This window comes from Pyrgilauda ruficollis, unplaced genomic scaffold, assembly GCF_017590135.1.
Source record: "Pyrgilauda ruficollis isolate IOZ18807 unplaced genomic scaffold, ASM1759013v1 scaffold352, whole genome shotgun sequence".
Lineage (NCBI taxonomy): Eukaryota > Metazoa > Chordata > Aves > Passeriformes > Passeridae > Pyrgilauda > Pyrgilauda ruficollis.
This window is the reverse complement of record NW_024524957.1, coordinates 85,030-102,843: the sequence shown is the minus strand read 5'-3', so window position 1 is coordinate 102,843 and position 17,814 is coordinate 85,030.

The following is a 17,814-nucleotide window of genomic DNA, read 5'->3' as shown; positions in this document are numbered from 1 at the left end:
AAAATGCGATGAGTAAATCTTTTTGGCTCTCTGTCATTCATGGAATCACAGAACCCAGTGCCTGAAACTGCTGGAACAACTGCTAGAGAGTTTATTTTCCTTGTTCCCTTCATGCTTTGCTTTTTGTGAGAATGTTTTCACAAACCCTGGCTGAAGTGGGCTTTGAAACCGAAGTTTATTTTTTCAGTTTCATCACTGATGCCTTGATTTAGTTCTTATTCTACAACAGCATCATTATCCCAACTCCACTGCAGTCTATGAATTTCCATCAGTGCAGCAGAACTGCAAGCAGGGCTGGGTTTGAAGGATCTCATGGAGCACTTACTGAAGTCAAAGGGAAAAGATTTCAACTTGGGCTTGTTTCGGGTCAGACTGCAAAAAACCGAATTAGGCCTCCCTAGAAGGGGTTGGAGGCCAGAGGAGGAACATGCTGCACTCTAAGAACAAAATGGGAAACTGGATCAGAAAGGGTGAGTGACCTTTGTTTGGTGGAGTAGGGAGACAAAAGAATTATCTCATTTTTCTCCCTGTTTGAATATACTCAGTCTCTCCCTGCAGCTCTTCCACATTTTCTATACACTGGCAGCATTAAAGAATCATAAAGTGCATTTATATTTACTTAAACCTCTTCCCACTAAAAAGACATCAGTGTGTTGTAAATATCTGCCAAAGAGCTCTTTCCTTGCTCTCTCAAGTGAAGTCCAGGCCATCCTTTCATCTCTCCCAATCCCCACAGCACAGCCTTGATCCACTGCATTCACAGCACCTCTGCTCAGGCACTTCAGGGAAACACAGTGAGGTGGACTTTGAGAGCATTTCACCACCCAGATACATCAATGGGTTGGTTGTGTGCTGTGGTGGAGATTTTGAAATGGGAGACACAAAAATAACTCCTGTAATTGTCTTTTGTGATGCCTTGAAGTTACTTTGCCATAAGCACATCCCTTCTCAAACACTATTGGAAAGGATTACTGCCTGCTCCCTCCCCATCTCAAAAGTTTGTTGGTTTGGGGGTTTTTTTGGCCAGGATTTTCTTCTATTTTTTTTCTATTTGCAACTTGAAGGATTCCTCCACATTGTCCAATTTAAGTCTGCAGATAAATAATTCCATTTTCTACTTCAGTCTTCTTCCAATTAAGCCATGACTCTTAAACGATGTCAGAAATTTTTTAGCTTTATACCAAAGTGCAGAGGTAAAAGTGGGACAACAAACTAGTTTTGAATCCTTTAATGGATTTTTTCATATTCATCTTGTCAACTATTTGTTCTAAGTAAAAAGGAAAATCTCCCCATCAATTTTCTGTATGAGGCACTGGATTTTCCACACATTGCAGTTCCCAAAGATCCACAAGTGTAAACTCTGTTACTGTTCTCAAAATGGGCTTCCTCCATCTCTCTGGAATAGGACAAGCTCTAGGGTGCTTCAGAGAAGATAATTAAAGCATCTTCATATGTTTACATTTAGACTTCCAAATAATTTGTAGAAAGGGAGAAACATTGCACCATCCCTGGGAGCGATGGAAAAGTTAAATTGCATATCCTTGAAGAGCTGTACAGAGATACAGATGGAAGTGACTTAGTTAAATCAATGTTTTTTCTCACTTTTACGAATATTATGAACAAAATGTAGAAAAAAGAGGGTGTAGCTCCTCCTATTGCAAAGCATCCAGAGATGTGGGTGAGATTAATACAAAATAATTATAAAAATACAACAATAAAATAAAAATATAACAATAAAACAAAAATAGTGGGGATCTGCATTAATATCTGGCTTCTCCTTCAGGTTTCAGTTTTGCCAGAACAAGGAGCTCTTATCACATATTGCTAAAATACATAATGCAGAGGCAGTCCATCTCAAATAATTGTAAATTCTGAATTTCTGGCTCCCTGCAGAGTCACTCTGGGCTTCACCTCTGCAGGATGCTCGAGCCAGGCTGAACCCTGCTTATTTCAGAACTTTGTATTTGTGGGACCCCTGTGAAAACCACAGAATGAAATGGTTGAATGAAATGTGTGGAATGAAACGTGGAATGAAAAACCACACAGAATGAAGTGCTGAGCCTTGGAAGAGGCTTTGAATATTTGTCAACAAAAGGCAGCTTATCCAGATGTAAAGAGAACAGCACACACTGCAATCAGTGACAGCCAGCCTGGGTACAATGTGTCCCATCTGTGTCCCACTCTACTGACCACAGATGTCCTTTCCCTCTGAAAAAAACCCTTTTGTTGGTGCAGGGCTCTGTGGGTGACATTGTTTGTTCTGTAGCAGCTCAGAGGGCATGAATCATTTGGTCTCTGCTGGTTTATCAGGCACCAGCGCTTGCAGGTCCAGCACAGGCAGCTGTTCCCAGTGTGGTGGGGGCTGATCAGCACCCAGGGACACAGGAGAGGTGTGGCCATTCAGTGCTTGGAAGCTTCTGCTGGTCCCGCAGGAGCTCTGGGGAAAGCCCTTCCTATAAATAATGGACAAGCATTGCTCATCTCATTATTGTCAGCAGTGAAAGGAATCAATGCCTCCAGCTGGGCTCTGGCATCTTGTCATATCGCCAGAAGAGTTCCCAGAGGATCCTGAGGAACAGCGTGCTGTGGAAATTAGAATGTGGCACTGGGGATGAAATTTACTTTCCTTCCTGCTTTGCTGCGGAAGGGTTGAGGCTGTACCTAGGTTTCTCCATCTTCAGGAAAGAACCTGTTCCACAGCTCAACCATCCAGGGGGAACTACTGGCACAGGCTGTGGCTGCCCTGGATCCCTGGATCCCTAGAAGTGTCCAAGGCCAGGTTGGATGGGGCTTGGAGCAACCTGGGACAGTGGAAGGCGCCCCTGCCCATGGCAGAGGGTGGCACTGGATGGGCTTTAAGATCCCTTCACACCCCAACCGTTCTGGGATTCCCTGGTTTCTGTTATTAAATGCTGATAATGCCTTCTGATTCTGGCAATTTCTCAAACATCTGGCATTTTGCAATGTTTCCCAGTCTATAGCAAGTCAATGGTGGATGGATTACCGATGGGTTATGAGGTTGTAAAAGGATTTAATTGCAGGATCAAGTCATCCATAGTTCTGAATAAGATTAAAATGTCATGTTTAGATCAACCTTTTCCAACAATGGAAATAAAAGAGTTACTTTAATTTACATTATGCATTAATGGGTTTGCCTATGGCTTGCCATTAAGTGAATTATCAATAGAAGAAGAGGGTATTTTACAATTGAAAATAACCACTAAAACAGAATTGGTTATAGTTGCCTCACTGATATGCTTTAACCTCAAAGGACAAGTCTCCACACACATGTGCCAAGGGGGGACAATTATTCAACTGCCATCATCAGGACTATGAATTAACCAAAAGTTCATCTGTGTGCAAGCAGCAATTAAATAGAAGAGAATAGAGTTGAAGGACTTTTTTGAAAGGTCAATTCCTTGTCTAAAGACTTCTTTTATCTGAGGTGGACACTACCAGTGCGACATCATTACCCAGGCTTTGTCCTCTGCCATGGTCCTGTGACCAACCTAAGAAATGTGATCTGGAGCAGAGGGTTGCACTACAAACCATCAGTGGTCCCTTCCAACCTCATCCATTCAGGATGGATGGGAAACATGGAAGTACCTGCCAGTTGTGTCTTCAGCTGGAATGTGGCTGCAGGAATTGCATCCTCTGCTGCCTCAATATTGAGGTCTGAAAGGCATAGGAAAACCCCACTGGTTCTTTCCTGCAGCATGTCTGGTTTTCCTTCTAAGGAGTCACAATGCAATTCAATGTCTGTTGTTAACAAGTTCTAAACTCTTTTATCTGATGCTTTAGGCAAGACCATGATACCTAAGTAGTTCACTGAAAGAAAATTAGGCCAACAAACATCCTGAAGAAGCTGCAAAGCAGATCCACAGAGTTAGCAAAACAAAGCCATACCCAGTTTTCTTTTCCAATCATTCTGATGTTACTGGAAGCTCTTTGCTGGCACAGTAAACAGGGATAGTGGGGTTTTTTTCTGCCCCAGATAATGGGTACAAATTCAAAAAATCATTTCACGCTGGATGAACAGCCAGCTTGTTAGTGGCAGGCCTATCATCAAGACATTGTAAACAAGGAGCTGAAATGGGGAGAGGAACCAATGACAGTCTGGGCAGCTTCTGCTCCTGCGGTGGCTGCTGCTTCCACATCCTCTGCAGGAATTTGGGAGCCCCCTGGGCAGGTTACTGTTGCAGGGGGCAATAAATATTTACCTCAATAAATGGCAGATTGAATGCTCTGTGTTTCAGATTGAATTCTGACAGGTTTAACCTTTCAGGGATGTAGTTCTGCCAGCACAGCTCTCCATCCATCTGTCTTGAAAACCCACTGAGAGTAATTTTGCTAGGAGTGGGATTCAAAAATACCCTGCCCCTAGGCACAGTCATTCTGCAGACATAATTCTAATTTAAGCTCACCTTACAGTGGAATTAAATAGGAAATTCTGGCTTGTGCATGCCTTGACCTCTTCTTTTACAACAGTTTTATCCACAGATATGAGAATTAGGCACTCAAATCCTGCTTAGCAAGAAACTCTGAGTCAGCCATTGGCTTCTTATTGCTGCCCAGGGGGACATATAAATCAGCATTAAATCTCATGGGTTTGAAACCACTGGTCTTAGCACTGCTGCTCTTCCTCTTTCATTTTCTCTGAATGACTGTGGCTGCAACTCTGCATCATTAACTTAAAATTGGGTGTTGTTTTGGAGAAACACGCACTCAAACCCACTGTGGCATTAGTGGATTGTCCTCCAAAGAGTTCCTTGCTGAAACAAATTAAAGAACACCATAATAAAGGGTTAAACCAGCCACTGATAGACTTTATCAGGGCCAGAATGGATCACTTGCAGTAGATACAATGTTTTCCTGATTATAACACAAAAAAACCCATTGTCCTTTAAATATCAGCTCTGATCATCACTGCTGCCTCCCTGCTGAATAAAGTGCTGCCTTCTGCCTTTTTGTTGAATCCTGAAAGAGATTTTTTTTTTCTTTCTACAGAAAGATACTTGAGCAGTGCTTCCCTCCTCTGCAGCTGACTCATCTGCAGTGAGATTTGTCTGGAATACCAGCTCTCTACCCATGTGGTGGGGAGTTTTCTGCTAAAAACAAGGAGAAAGCTGACACTTTTCAAACACTCCCAGTATTTTGAGGCAGAGAGAGAATTCCAATTACCACAAGAACACAGCAAAAAATCTGCAGCCTCTTAACAAATTCAGTAAGATTTATAGGTGCTACTCAGAATGCTTAAATTAAATAGAATTTTTTTAACCCTGAGATTTTCTTTTAACTGACTGTACAATATGTAAAGTGGGCCAGGAGTATCTAAGAGTGTGTCTGGCATTTAATACACAATTTTCCACTGCTTTCATAAGGTTACTGTTCCTCATTTAATTTCCTTTTTTGACATTATGGGGGTTTAGTATTCATGATGATGATAAAATATCTAACCCAAGGCACTGCCAAGGGAAATTTTAATCAAAGGCCTTTCACATCTGAAAGGCTGACTTGGTTAAGTGATCAATATCTACTGATGGAAAGAGTCTGGAAGAAACACAGTTCTCTTTGCTTACAGAAAGGAAGTTGCTCTTAGAAATTATTAGAAACTTTGGTCCATTTTTAAAGGGATCCCACCATAAATAGGTTGGTTGAAATCATCACACAGTCATTTTAAAAGCTGAGTTGTACTATTCATTAAAACCTGAATACAAACTGTTTGTAGATATCTGACAGTCTGGGAAAGAAAAATCTACAGCAAATGTAATCTGTGCATAACAAAACTTGTTCTCTGTCTCAGAGCTGCCTTTTTTACTTCACTACACATTGGGCTGAAAGTATCGGTGGAAATCTACCAGGAACATGGGGTAGGAGGGTGAGAAGCACTAATTAATGTAATTGTTTGATAGCATAACAATTAGGATGTAAAGTTTTGCCCCAGCAGCAAATGGGGATCTGGGATCAGATACCATCAAGACAGGACAGGGAGGGATGGGCTGTAGAGGATCTTAGTACAGGTTGATTTAGAAGGAACATCCCTTCAGTCCTGACAAAAGGGATTTTTTACACCTTAATTACATGGGAGCAGGTTCCTAATCCTGCCCCTCTCAAGGTTGCCCATTCCAGAAATCCTGTTACTAAGCAAAATACGAAATGACTGGGTTTAGTTTTCAATTGTTGTCAGTTCAAGTCTTTTTCAAATCAGGGTGTGGTGAGTCAATCAATACATTTCAGAGCCTGTCAGAAATCAGTTACACAGAACTTTAATGGGTGGTGTTGTTCTCTCTTGTGCTCCTCCAAGCCCAGTCTATTTTTGGGTGGATCAGGGAAGTTCCCAGAGCAGGATTCCTATGAGTTTCAAGAACGTGCAGTTTCTCCTTCACCTGATTTCTGGTGTCACATGCACATTTGCGTACATTACACGCACAATTAAACTTTCACAGAATTTACAGAATTCACAGAATTACTAGATTGGAGGAGACCTCAAAGATCATCAAGTCCAACCCATGCCCTTTCTCCCTTTTTCCAAGTATTTTTATCATTTCTTCCTAAAAATAGATAATTCTTTCCCATCCTCCTCTTAAAAATACTGTCAATTCATGTTAACACAGCGTGGTTTAATCTTTTTCAGTCTTTGTCCATGTCACTGACTGTTACTGTCCATGTAATTTCCCTCAGCTGGAGCTCAAGAAGGTTTTCCTTCCCCTGGGAAAAACTATGTGAAAAGATTTTGTTGCAGCAAAAACTCTCCTGGACTGGGGTCTACAACCAAAAGCAAATCACCATTCACAGAAATACAATTCCCTGGCTGGATAAATTTGCTGCAGGCTAAAAGCTTTCACAGCTCCCTTTCTCTTTACAGCAGCCATGGATTTGAACAAGAGAAATAAACAGTGTTGCTGTAGAAATTAGTAGTTATTTTCTGCAGATTGCTCCTTTCTTTGCAATGGAGCCTGATCCTCTACCCCAGGATTTTCAAGTCTGTCTGGATTTCCAGATTTTCTCCCAAAGCAAGGCTCTGCTCCTTGCCTTGGTGCAGCCTGGAGGGTCTGGCTGAGGCAGAGCTGGGCAACAGTCACTGGTACTTGTGGAAGACTGAGATTTGCTGCTGCATGGCAACAAGCTTTGCCTTTGAAGATTAGTCAGAAATGTGAATTCATCTGGGGTTAAACCACAGGCTTTTCAAAATTCCTCAAGTTGCCAACTCACCAGTCTGTGCTGCCCCCTGAGCCCTGTTATCCCTTCCTACTGTTTCACTTTAATAAAAACTAAGCCACTCTGTGCTCCATCCAAGGGAAGAGTCCTTGGAGTGAGATAAAATCAGGTCAGGGATGGATGTCTCTGTTAACTTTGGAACCAGATTTTTTCCCTCAGTTCTGAAGATCCATAACTGCCGTGCTTTGCCCATCCCCTCTCCCTTGGCCAACCAGCAGGACCCACTTTGACTCCTGTGAGCCAGGCCTGAGCAGATAGAAGTTATCCTGGTTTCATGAGATCTTACTGCTTTATTTAAGGGGTTCCTGGCCAAATCCAGCTCAGGCAGGAGGTCTTGACAAGCATCTTCATCATGTGCTGTCCTGACCTTGATGTTTGGAGTCCTGGACATCTTCCCAGTCTGATGAGTTGGTGTGGGGAAATATCTATGAATACAAAACAAAAAATGGGGATAATCATGAAAGTCTGCCTCCCTGGTAAGCCAGGTTGATCCATCTTCACTGCTAACCAATTCCCCACCACGCCAGCACCCTGAGAGCATCTTCAACTAGCAATAAATCCATGAAAATGTAGAATGTGTACATTACTTTTCTCTCCTATGTGCCTCGTGGATATCATTTTACCTGTTTCCTGCAGCAAAACCTGCATTACAAAATCAGAGCAATTCGAGGTAAATGAATGGATCCAGTCCCTGCTTGACTGCAGAGAGGGAAAAATTTTGCTTGGACTGTTTTCCACCCACAGAGATATTTACTGTAATATCCAAATGCTACTTCCAGAACTCCTGCAGATGAAATGCAATCTTCTGGAGCACCAGGAAAGGAGGCAACTTTACTGAGAAGGAGATTTGTTGTCAGATGTGCTACCTTGGTGTGCAGTCTGCATTCTCAGGATGTTGGGAATATTCCTAGCTGGGAATAAAGAGAAATGTCTTATTTCAGATGGGAGACATTGAACTCTTGCCTCTTGCAATGCTTTATAAACATCAGCAAAATCAAGGTTAAGCCAAAGGGAATAATGCTGCAAGCAGAGCTGGGAGATGTTCTCCATCTGAGGTTTTTATGAACAAAACAACAGCTGTCCTGTTTTTGATGGCCCACCCATGAGGATTATTCTGTGGACAAAAAAAACCCTGATTTTCTTGTGCTGCTGCTGCTTTCCGTGGGCTTTGGATGGTTTGCAGGCAGTGGGGAACACCTGAGGAATCAGAGCTTCGTTGTTTCCCACAGCCAGGTACTGCAGTCACACGAGCACAAGGGAATTCAGGGATCACCAGGATTTCTAATGAATTTGTTGAAGACAGGCTTCTCATTTGCACCAATTAATAAAGTTATTCTGAAACCTGGAAGAGATTGCACGGATATTCCACTCCCCCTCCCACACCCTCCTTTAACATATTAGAAGGGTTTTCATTATTTCTCATTCTGTGCTTTTTTCTTTTCCTAATGGAGTTACAGTGAAATTTATGCTGACCACAATTTGAGCAGCTGGTTTTAAAGACTTGAAATGGAGCTAAATGCAAGTTTTATTTTTATTTCAGCTGTGTTAACTTCTCTGCAGCCCAAGCAGTTTGAAATAACCTTGTTCTTCTCCACTTTGAAACTTCTCCACACTGATTTTGCTGGCATTATTGTTTTAATATGTCCAACCTGGCAATTTCCCTAGAAAACCTCCTTTCCAACACAAATGTTTGGATCCACTCTGCTGTCTGTGCTTTGACTTCTCAGCTCAGTGTAGCAGGAACTTCCAGACTTGTCTACCCTTAAGAGATCAATCCTACAGAAAATAGTGAGTGCCAGGAAACCTTTTTTCAGCATGGAAATAGGAATCCACTGTTTGCTCAATGAGAGACAGCAGAAATGCTTGGGAACCAGTTGAACACTGACCTAAAGTTAAGGCTGTGCTGTTGGTTGAAACCATTCATTTAGTTTACAGAGGCCAAAAAAGAGATGCCCCAGCAGAAATGCTTTGGTGGTTTGCCTTGTATAGAAGTGAAAGGAGGATGTTTTCCAGCATGGCTGGCTTTATTGCTGGCACTGAAATGGAGGAGCTGGCAGGGGAAAAAAAAAAAAAAAAAAAAAAAAAAAAAAAAAAAAAAAAAAGAAAAAAAAAAAAAAAAAAAAAAGCAACTGAAATCAGGTCCATGTGCTTAGAATTAGTCCTGAGTTCATGCAAGTTCATGCAGTGCACTGTGTGGCAGCGATGCTCCAAAGGGGAATGGAAGTAGGGAGTGAATTACAGCTCTCAGAATATTTTCAGCTCAATGGAATATGGAGAGTGAATTCCTATGCAGTGATGTGCTTGTTTGAACAGTTTTTGTCAAGCAGAAGCTTTTGTCCAGAGCTTTTTGGACCTGGAGTTAAGGCAAGGCCCAGCCTGCATGGGAATATTGGTGCAATCCCGAAGTCGTAGGATTGATGTGTTTCTCTTTTGGAGAGAGCTTTTCCTTCTGCTCTTATGTGGGGTGAAGATGAAATCTGGGAGTTCAGTGGTTATAACAAAGGGGATTTACCCTCCCTCAGCAGGAAAGGGCTCTTGGAAAGGGCTGCCCAGGGAGGTAGCTTCCCTCCTATGAGTGATTGCACTGCACTTGTGGAAACGGGGGTTTCTCTGGCACTGACTCACTGAGGTGTAAACTCACTCCAGAGAGCTTTCCTAGCTGAATTTCCCTGGGTGGAACACAAGGATGCTGCCCATCTTTCCAGTTCAATGACTGATTCCCTTCTTAAGGCCTTCCTGCTTCTCTTTCTTGTCTCTGAAGTGTCTTACAGTACCCTTCATGCAGGCTTGGAATTGCAAAAAAAAATTTGTATTTGCTGCCTGGTGTTCCTTTTTTTTGATTTTTTCAAAAATGTTTTCCTCCAGACCATGCATCACTGCAGACACCCAGTTTCTCAGAGGATTGTTGCACTTCTGGCCAGGTTTGATGACTTGGGACTTTTCTATCCTGGCATGCTCAGCGGGAAGGAAAAATGCACTGAACAACAATTGATTTCTGATTCCTCCATCACCAAAATGTTTAAAACTCACTTCACTGAGACAGTCTCCCTCGTCATACTGAACAAAAGGAGAAAAATACAGTCATGCAGCTCTTTTCATTTGAAATCAGATTATTTAACATGAGTTTTTATGTTTCCCAGGGCAATATTACTTGGTCAGTGCTCACACTGGGAAATCAGCATGGCCTTTTTTATTATCCTGTGTATCGGTTTTGTAAGGAAGTTCAGATGCAGAAAAGCACATGGAAAGATATCACAGGTTCTTTATCTGATTAAATGAACGAATGAACAGGCTTATCAATTAATTAGTTAATTAATTAATGTATCCATTTGTTTATTTAACTGCTTCTATTTTCTCCCCTGTATGTCTTTGCTAAAATAAGTCAGTGTTTGAGCCCCAAATTTTGGAGATAAGGTTTAGAAAATATGTGTCCCTAGATATTGGGAACTCTACAGTAGAAGTAGTAGTAGTAGTAGTAGTAGTGGCAAGATGGACATTTTTCATCTCCTCAGCCTCATCAACCAGCAGTCAAATAAGCAGCAAAAGGAGCAACACTCCCTAGACAGGCTCAGAAAATCCACACAAACACTTTGTAAACTCAAACCTCTGCTGGATCATTGTCCTTGGCAAGGGATTTTTTGCTTATGAGACAAAAACTTAAATAAACCAGCACTTAGTCCTTTCCTCCAGGTACTTAGTACTGTGCCTAGAACCAGGCATTAAAAATAAGAGATGTGACCACTTCCTTCCCTTCCTTGTGTTGCACTGACTTTAGGACAAGATTTATTTTCAAAACCCAGCACTTGAGATGGGTTTCTCTCAAGCTGAGTCACAGGAATTCTGTGTATTGTTTGTCTGAATAATTTTTGGAGAGAAAATCTTTGGTTTGGGTCCATTCTTTGGTGTATTAAGACCAAAACACTGACTCCAGCCAGACTGGGAGCACTGGTGGGGACAGTTTCAAGGTACAGAACAGCTTGAGAAATCTGTATTTCCACATGTGTGGGTTTTGAAACTGCAGGGAAGGAGGATTTTCTGGCACAAGGATATGATTAGGACTCATCTGCCTTTTAAGTGGTCCTCTCTAGTGACAAACACAAACCAGGGAAAAGGCTCCAACCCAACTTTGACTTTGACAAAGACTCTTGATATTTTAGTCATCTTTCCAAGAGTGACCGAGAGCACCTAACTCAAAGGCCAGTCCTGTGTGAACATCAACAACCACGTGTCAGCTTACAAAGGACCATGGAACATTTCTACAAATCACTTTGCCACATGCCCAAAACAGTTCCTCACTGTGCTCAGAGACCACTTTATTAAAAAACAACAAATGAACAAAAACCAAAGCAAAACAAAACAAAAAACCCCACAAAAACAAAAAACAAAACCCCACACATATAAGGGCTGTGAAAAGTACCACAGGCCATGGGGAGAGAGTAAAAGGTATCAAGGGAATTACTGTCATCTTAGAACTCTAAAATAAGGAGGCATTTACTGAACAATGACAACCGTGCAATGCTAAGAAAAAGTGTTTTCATTATCAATAAATTCTGACTATCTTAAAACACAGGCGACATAAATGTCAGCTGAGGAACTGGGAACAGAACCCAGGAGACAACTCCTGAGGCTGACTCTCCATTGCCAGGAAATCAGAACCTGAACACTACTGGCCCAGCCCAGAATCTGAACGCTACTGCTGTTCCTCTAGACAGAAACCCATCCATATACATGGAACAGTCTGCAATGCCTTTCCCATTTTCTATTAGTCTTTATAACTATCCTCACAGAGAAGAATTCCTTCCCAATACCCCATCCATCCCTGCCCTCTGGCAGTGGGAAGCCATTCCCCCTGTCCTGTCCCTCCATCCGTTGTCCCCAGTCCCTCTCCAGCTCTCCTGGAGTCCCATTAGGCCCTGCAAGGGGCTCTGAGCTCTCCCTGGAGCCTTCTCTTCTCCCAGTGAACACTCTCAGCTCTCCCAGCCTGGCTCCAGCCCTTGAAGCATCTCCGTGGCCTCCTCTGAACTCTCTCTAGCACTCCACATCCTCCTGATGTTGGACCTCAGATCTGGAGGCAAATCTGCAGGTGAGGTCTCACATGAGCGGGGCAGAGCAGGAGAATCCCTTCCCCTGGTGGTGTTCAATTAAAGTCTTTAACATATAAACCATTTTGCTTTGCAAATCTCATTACCACCCTTGCCTGTTTGGTGTTTTCACTAGAGTTTTAAAGAGAGTCCGAAACAGCTGGGAGGGTTTGTTTGGGTTTAGTGAGCTTTTTCTTGTCTCTTCGTTTTTCATGAGATGCTAATTTGTGGTAATTGCATTCTGCAGTCATGACAGCCTGGCTCAGAGGAAGGGAATTATTGGTGTGTGTATTTTAGTAATAACCATCAGAGAGTCAGGAAAGAAAAAAGAAAAAAAAAAAGAGACAGAAGAAAACATATCATTAAAATGCTCACATCCTTTGGAAGAAAGCTCCAGCTTGTTCCTTTAAGGGAATAAAAATCTGTCTGGTGTCTCTCTAGCACCTATGTCTGCAGGCATCCCATCAGCTATACAAACTGTGTACATTTCTACAGACAGCCTTAATTTAGGTCAATTGGTGCAAATTAAGGAAGAAATGGATAATGGTTTTGGTTGCAGTACAAGGTACATGGAAGCTGCTAACTCCTTTCATGATGTGAGGTTCCTGAGGGAAAGACCCATCAGACGAGAAAGAATAAAGCCCAGCTCTTTGTTGATGTTATGGTAATACCTTAAGATTTTAATTAGGAAGAAAGAGTTCTCTGTTCTGTTCAGGGCTGGGCTAAAAGGGGTTGTGCTTAAGACACAACAGAGCAGATGGGTGAAGGAGCAGAGGGTGCAGCAGGAGACAGGAATGACGTGGCTCATCCTCTGTCTGGCTAAACTGGCCAGCTGAGGAGGCTGCCAGGATGACAGGTTGGCTTGGGAAAGGTTAAAGCAGCAGCTCCAGATGTTTTGCACAGGTACGCTGTTGATAGTCTGATCTTCTGTATATTTGTGGGCTTGTTCTACAAATGTATCTTCCTCTGGAACATCCTGTGCTTCCCACTGTGTGACAGGCTAAATTAGCCTGATTGTCCTGGCATGGCAGTGTCTATCCTTGAGAAAGACAGGGCACCGTGAGCTCAGCAGACACATTTCTGGAGCTCCATCTGCTGACTCTGACTCTGGGGGGCTTTGAATCTCCTTCCTGCCCACAGCAGTGCTGCTTCCTGGGACACACAGCCAAGAGGACTCTGCTGCTACATTCCTTTCCAAGCTGCTGACTTCTGCTGTCATCAGCTTGGGCCCCTTTCCTTCCAAGGGGATCTCAGACAAGATGTGGTGATAAGCAAATAATGGGTAAATATGTGCCTGTGGAAAGACTGATACATCACTAATAGCACGTTCTTTCCCATCCTTTCCTTAAACAATTTTTTTTCTAACAGTTGCTGCCCGGGGATGGCAGTGGGTGACATGAGCTCTGCATTTATAGTCCCCAAGTAACACAGCTCCTTGGAGATGAGAGGCTCCATCTATCAAACATAGCATCACTAGGGGCTGAGCTGCCTCGAGGGTTTTTTAAACACAAGCTGCAGTTGGAGCACAGGAGGGAGGTGGAGGCTCAGCAGAGATGACAGAATTATACACAAAGTCATATGGCAAGAGAGGTCTGAGCCTGGGCAATCAGCCAAAACAAGGCACAACACAATCACAGTGGCTTCCAGCCCCTCTGGAATAAGAATAAAGATGGAAATTGTTTCCTGGGATTTTTCAGAGCCATATTTCCCTAAGAGATTTACTGCACTGTGTGCCCTGGATAGCAAGGAAATCTTACAGGCCTTTGGTGAGTGCTGAGGCACAGGACCAGACCTCAATCTAGCTCAGATCCAGAAAAGATAAAGCAGAACTCTGGGTTTATTTCTGTTATATGGATTGTGAACTCCACTGCCCAAAGAGCTGGATGTGCCACACAGGACACACAGTCAGAGCTCCGGCCCTAAGGGAGGCTCTGCCTTGCCAAAAGTTGTAATGGGAAAGGGAGATGAAGAGAGATGCTTTGGTGATGAAATCAAGTCAGTGGGATGAAGGAGGTGTTCCAGTGCATTGGATCTTGTGGCTTCTCACAGGTGGGCATGCAGCAGATAAAAAAGTGAAGGAAGGATTTAAATGAGTCCAAGAAGGCATGATTTAGACACATCTTCAATTTCCCCCAACTATGTTACATACTAAAGATGAATGTTGAGCTAAAGCTCACAAAAGTGGTGTGAACTCTCACCCGAGGGAAACAGCAGTGCCAGGATGGGAAAGGATGCAGCAAGACATAGGAGGGATAAAAATTGAGGCAAGCACTCATCTCTGGGTAGATTTATTTCATCACTAGGTAAAATCAGTCTTTCTGAGGTTACAAAAGAGCTGTGTCCTCCATATGTGGTCAGATTTTATCAGATCATCCAGGTAAGAAATTAAACCAGGAAATTCATTGTGAATTGCATAGAAATAAACATTTAACAGCTCCTTTCAGGCCTGCAGCTGTACAGAAAATCCAGTGGCCCAAATCTTCGTCTGTGGAGAATTAAGAAGGTACCCTGAGGTTTTAATGAGGCTGCCTTGATTTATGTAAAAGCATGGATCTTGTTTAGCCAGCCTGCACTTAAGTGATTTAGGAACATGGTGAAAAAGTCCCTAGGAATCCCAAGACGAAGAAACCTCTAATACTTGGACATCTTATAATTATGAGATCACAGACAGATCTACCTGGTTTGAAAATTTCAGCCCTTTTTTATTTCCAAAACTTTTTTAAATCTACATTTTGCATGCTCACTCTGAGTCCCTATGCTAGGTTGGTTTTTTTCCTTTCTAAACACTCAGAATTTTCCAGTTTATTTTCAACTCAGCCATGCTAAAAGCTTCAGGCTGTCCTAGTCCTAAAAGACAGCGGAATGAGTCCAGCTTCAGGTTTAATAGACAACATTTAACATCTCTTGCCTTTGGGTGGGTCTTCTTTCTTATTCAAACAGAAGTCGAACCCTCACTAAAATCTGAGGGATGATTCATCAAAACAACCCTTTTCACTTCTTTCTGGGCAAGTAAATAGTCATTTCAAGGCCTGAAGCACCTCAGAGAAGTTCCTCTACTCCTGGTCCAGCTGCCTGCATGGTCTGGCACTGAGCTGAGCAGATTACCAATGACACTTCATCAAATGCCTTCAGACACACAAACAGTGAGATTCAGGCCTTTTGATGAGATATTTTTAATGAAAACACAAATGCTGCCCAAAATTCAGGGTTTAAGGCTCTGGTTTTAATATTTTTTAGCTCAGAAACAGCTGAGCAGCTGTGGATTGCCAGGAGCTCTCTCTAGGGATCCACTCGTGCTAATGAGCATAATTAACAACAGGATCTGGTTTGTGGATGCTAACTGGGCAGAGTCAGGTACAAATGTTAGTCAGAAGGATTGAAATCCAAATGACTAAGAGAAAGAGGACAAAAGCATTATTTCCTCTATGTCACAGATAAAGATACACCCAGAAATGGACCTGCCAAATATCAAAGATGGAATAAGAAGCTCATCCAGGACTTTGTTCCTTCCTTACATGACTCAGAAACCTGCCTCTGTCTGGAAAATCATTTTTGGTGGCACATAACTTTGGGTTGGAATTAGATGATTTTAAATGTCCCTTCCAACCCAAACTATTCAGTGACACTGTGAACACCAGGGGACAGTTTTTCTTTTCTCAATAGAGGATGAAATCCGAGTAAAACCCTGTCATGGATCCTTGCCTAATATGTTCTTACAAAATTCCAGTGGTGGATACTCAGAACCCCATGGACAAGCTTTCATCTGTCTTTAGAGGTGCAAAGTTTGAGATTAAATAGCTCCTCCTTTTGTTTTGTAGATTTGCATCTCTCTCACTGCTTTCTCCCAAACTTTGATTAATCCGAAACTTTTCCACTGGACACAGACAATTCCAGCACGTCTTGCCAGAGCCAAGCACAAAGATTGCTTCACCAAGGTTGATGTGACGCTAACCAGCCCTGTCCATCCCTGCCTGGACAGGGCAGGTTAGTGTCACATAACTAGCCTGCCCTGTGTTTAATGACCCTCCTGACCTCAGGCTCTTGGTGGTCTCCAGGTGTATGAGCTCTTCACTGCCATAAATTCATTTTTCTCTGAGGATTTTAGGAGAAAATCTGCTGTTGCTTCCTTCTGCTTCCCTCCACTCTGGAGAGATGTCCCATAACAAGGGTATTGCTCACAGATGAGCTGATATATTGAGTATATTAATGACAAAAGTCATAAATATAAATGTATTTATTTCCATGGTGCATTTAAGAGCCTGAAATAAACTACCAGTATGGCAAGGCCTATGTACCAGTAGAAACAAAACCCAGAGTGGGGTTCAGCTCCTTTACCTCCCCTCAGTCATTTAGACTCCTTTCCCAATGAATCGATGGAAACTGTGTTGCCTCATCTATAGATAGGCATCTAAAATAAGCCTGCTGAATCACAGCCTTTAAGCATCTTTAGTAACTCAGGATTCCCTTCATCCATTTAGGGTTTGCTCTCTTCCAGCACCCTTTGTTACTCAGGGAAGGAAGAGACCTCCAAGCAGCCTCCAAAAACCATCTACCTTCTGTAGATGCACAACAAAACAGGCACTGCATGTGGCAAGAAAACTGTGGAGAAACAGCAGTTGAGCATTTAGAAAGCACCTCAGTTTTGCAGTTTGCAAGTTCCTCAAAATCAGTTTGAATTTTTTTTTTTTTTCGCCCCCTTACTTCGCTGTTTCTTCTCATGGGGTTTTTTACTCTCAAACAGACAGCATGGTGTAGCTGGAGCTGCCACAAGGGTGACTACACTGTCTGAAACTCTTTGCCCAACCTGCACAAATTGCACATTCCTGGGAGCTGCTTTTTAAATTTTTCCTCCAGTAGCAATGGCTATCCTGGAAGCAAGCAGGCACTCTGAATTTGTTGGACCAGTGATCAGGGCTGCTGACGAGCGCAGATCTGCTTTCAGTACTCTCCTGGGGGAATCTGAGCATTACTTAAATTTACCTCTGTCTGTGAAACTCTTGAACCCAAAACCCCAAACTTTCCCTCTCAAAGTTACTGCCCAGGAAGTGGAGGTGGAGAATCCGTCATGCAAGAATAGGCACATGGTTCATCTACTTCCTTGTGGCTACAGCGTTTGCTGGCCTTTGGGTATGAAATCCCACTCTGTGTCCCCTTCACTTCAGGACATCACTTTTGTATCTGTTCTTCATCGGGGACTTTGGGCAATATTTTTTTTTTAAACTGTAACTAAAAGCCATGTGAAATTCAACCTCCCTTCAACAGCACATTCTGCTGGAGGAATTTCCTCCTTAAACCCCCCTCTCCAGTCAGTTGTGCCTTGTCCCTCCATGCAGAATCGCCAGGCAGTTTGTCCTGCCTTCATCTCCTTGACCTGTTTGTCCTGCAGGAAATTCTCTTTATAGATCCCAAAAACTTTGTGTTAACTCATGAATAGGAGTTTTGTTATCTGCCTTCCACTTTCTGGTCTCTGAAGGAGTTTGAGTGGAAAAAAAAAGAAGAAAGAAGAAAGAAGAAA